The sequence below is a fragment of the Galeopterus variegatus genome, unplaced genomic scaffold (genome assembly GCF_000696425.1).
Source record: "Galeopterus variegatus unplaced genomic scaffold, G_variegatus-3.0.2 Scaffold676, whole genome shotgun sequence".
Taxonomy (NCBI): domain Eukaryota; kingdom Metazoa; phylum Chordata; class Mammalia; order Dermoptera; family Cynocephalidae; genus Galeopterus; species Galeopterus variegatus.
The window spans coordinates 469728-473793 of record NW_007726787.1 but is presented as its reverse complement, the minus strand read 5'-3'; positions in this window follow the sequence as shown (position 1 = coordinate 473793).

The following is a 4066-nucleotide window of genomic DNA, read 5'->3' as shown; positions in this document are numbered from 1 at the left end:
AAAAAAAAAAAAAAAAAAAAAAAAAAAAAAAAAAAAAAAAAATGTATGTTTAAAGACTCCAAGCAAATCTTGTATTTACTCTGAATTGGTTGAATAACCTTACATACAGTGGTGTGCTGGCAAAGGTTTGCAACAAGATTTCTGGGGGGAGAAAAATACCCCAACTTGTAGTACTGCCTACTTTCTATGGTATAAATAATCCCATTATGGCCACCTTCTATCTGCCAATTTGCTAGCAAAATCCCCAAATATCAGTTCTGATGGAGCTGTATAAACCTGCACCAGCTCAATATTTTTTTTTAAAGATGACCAGTAGGAGGATCTCAACCCCTGACTTGGTGTTGTCAGCTAAGCCAGTGAGCCAACCGGCCATCCCTATATAGGGATCCAAACCCATGGCCTTGGTGTTATCGGCACTGCACTCTCCCAAGTGAGCCACGGGCCGGCCCACCAGCTCAATATTGCTCATATACATTGGTTAACTTCACCTGCCTCAGTTTCTTATCAAAACACCCATTTGACAAAATCCTCACTCATGTACATTCCATCTTCATGAAATGTACATGAGCACATTCATGATTCATATGAATGTTCATGATTCCATGAATATCATTATTTTATACTTATCAGTCAGTTGTATCCTTTATAAACTCATTATAATTATACAGCTTTCACTGACGGGTGCATTACAGTGATCTATTGTTGTAGTGACACTTTTTCTTCATGCTATGACATGCCTAAGAGGGTTCTTAGTCTTGAAGGTTAACCAATCTTCAGTTGCATTAAATTACTTTCTAGGTCTGTAATATTTCTACCCTTCATGTGCAAGGAACTGTTCTGGTGGTGCTTTTAAGTAAATATTATACATATCACTGTAGTACGTGGACATTGAGATATAGATGTTTTAAGCAGATGGCCACTTCCTTTAGCTTGTGTAATAATGCCTCTCTGACTCCTAATGGAGATTTAGTCTCTCACAGTTTCTTTATATCTGTTTGTAAATTATTAAAAAAATAAACCAAATGCCTTCAGTAAGCAACGTGTTCAACATGCTTTTAAACAGCTCATAAAGCTATCACATCTTCAACCACGCAAAAAGCTGAATGATAAAAAAACAAAACAAATATAAGGAACGCATTTGCTCCCCTGTTGAGAATAGGGCAGAATTCTAAATTGACTATGACTAGATCATTATTTTTCTTACTAACACACAAACTTAGGCTTTCTTGGCTGCGTGATATAATCTATGAGTGTCAAACTTCTGGCAGCACTGGAGTTTTGCAGGAATGCAGTCAGCCGATGAGCAGAATGGAAACGGCTGGTTTCCAGGGCGAGGGCATCAAGTGGCTGGCTCTGCTCTAAAGAGAAGCCTGCAGGCAGGGCCAGCATGCCATGACCTTCTGCTGTTACCTCATTTCCCCGGGGCCTGTTATCTTGTTTATCTTGCAACAGAGAAATATGTCAACTGATACATTTGAAACGACATTACGTATGTGTTTATTTATTGCAGAATTATTTGTCATTATAAAAGGATGGAAATAGAAAATTCTATCAGTAGAGTTCTGGTTAACTGAACTACGGTACATTCATACAACGGAATACCATGCAACTGTCAGTACAAAAGAATGAAGGATGTTTGCATTCTGATATGGAAAGATCTCATCGTGCACATGGACTTTAGGATGATTTGTGTATAAAAAATGGGAAAAAATAAACGAGGAAACACACGAAAGTGGTAATACTGGCTACCTCTAAAGAGAGAAACTGAGAGCCTGGGAATAGGAATGGAAAAAGACTTCACCATATGTCTTTCATACCTTTTATATTATCTATGGTTAGTGTGTCTTACCTATTCCAATACACACACACACACACGCACCTTTTTTCTCCCCACATAATACTTTTTCTTAGAAATATATATATTTGTGTGTGTGTGCCTGGCCGGTACAGGGATCTGAACCCTTGACCTTGGTATTACCAGCACCAACCTCTGCCCAAGTGAGCTAACCAGCCAGCCCAGAAATAATGTTTTATTGTGGGAAAATATACATATTTATTTTAATCATTCATAAATATACAATTCAGTGACATTAAATATATTCACAATGCTGTGTACCCATCTCCACTTCTATACCCAAAACATTTTCATCATTCCTACCAAAAACAGTAACTCCTCATTCCCCCATCCCCCAGCCCCTGGTAACCTCTATTATACTTTCTGTCTATAAGCTTGCCTATTCTAGGTACCTTGTATAAGTGGAATCATACAATATTTGTCCTTTTGTGTCTGGCTTATTTCACTCTCCCACATACATTTTTTTTTTCTAAAGAAAACATCTACCAACTGGATAAATAAAGTTGTGAAAGTCTGAAAGGTTTTTTCACATCTTTGGAAACAGAAAGAACAGATCTTGTGAAATGTGCTGACGTGCCTTGGACAAGGTAGCTTGTTTCGTAGAAACCCCATTGTAACTTTTAAAAGATTAACTAGTTTCCCAGCATGCTAATACCCTCTAAATCTCAGAAAATGAAATCAACTAGCCACCATTTCCAACGAGCCTTGGCTCATATAGGGCAGGGCTCTTTAACCAGGGCCCCTACGGGCCTTCGGAGGGTCCATGAATCTTTTCTGAAATTGTATGCAAATTTGTTGTGTGTTGCCTTTCCGGAGAGATGTTCTTTAGCATTCAGAGATTTTCAAAGTGATTCATGATCCATAAAAAGGCTAAGCAACATTGACAAATAGGATAATTAATGCTGTTCTCTTCCAGAAAACATATACAAAAGCCATTTGTTCACCACCTAGTTTGTCTAATTACATGATTAATGAACCCACACTAAAAGATAAGTCTCTGACATAGGCCTTATGAAAGAAGTCTGTGGCTTAAGAAAATGACCCTTAAAATTTCCATACTTAGTAAAAATTATGCATTTGATTTGGTGGCACATAGAAAAGACCATAGCATTAGTGCATGTTAATACAAAATTTCCTTTTAAGGAGGTTGAGGTTTTTTCTATTCATATAAAAAATATTGAGCAACTACTATGTGTCAGGTAGAGTCTAAATGCTCAGGAGGCAGAGTTAAATGAAAAAATGTCGCTGCACTTATGGGGTTTGCATCTTGGCAGTAGGGTTTAGATAACAGTGAAAAAAGAAAGGACACTTCATATAAGTGCTTCAGTGAAGTTGCATAGAGAGTGCCTGGAGATTTCACTTTGAGGTAGGCTGATTGGGGAATTCCCTCTGGGGAGAAGAAGGGTAAGAATGAGCCAGCCAGGTAAAGAGCTGGGAAAGGGACATGTCAGGCAGAGAGGGAGCAGCCAAGTGCATGGCTGGAGCCGCAGGTGAGACAGGAGGTACTGAGTGCTCAGGTGGCATGCATCCACCTCCAGAGTGGCCTTTCACTAGCCATTGACTCACTCCTCTTCCTCTTCTAGCCACAGGTCTTTACCCACTTTTACCTCCCATCCATCCTTTAGCAATCAGCGTGATTCCAGCCCTCAAGGTTCTCTCTCACTCCTACAAAGTCCATTTGAGCCCTTGATGCTGTCACTGTCATGTCATGGAGGCAAACACCTCAGTGACCCAGGTGAACATTGAGCTCCTCTAGGAGAATCTGCACAACTGCTCCTGGGTGAATGCTGTCATGGGCAGGAGGGCACAGGGCCAATCCCAGAGGCTGGGGCAGGCAGCGTGGCCATTTGGGCTGAGCCTTACATTCACAAGGATCCTCAGATTTACATATCGCCAGTACTGTCACACAGGGTATTACCTCATTTGTGTTAAAAGTGCTACTTATTAAACATTTAAGTATTCCATGTATATAGAATGTATTACTATACCATAATTTTGCTTTGATATATAACCTGGTACACAAAAATGGGAAGTGGATTAGGTGTCTTCTAACTTGAAAGACTCCCAAATATAGAGAATGAGTTTTAGAGGAAGGTTTCTTGTTATCAAATCCTGCCTGTAAATCCTAGCTCTATAATATCTTGGCTGGATAACTTTTGGAAATCTTCTTTTTTTTTTTTTTTTTTTTTTTTTTTTTTTTTTTTTTTTTCC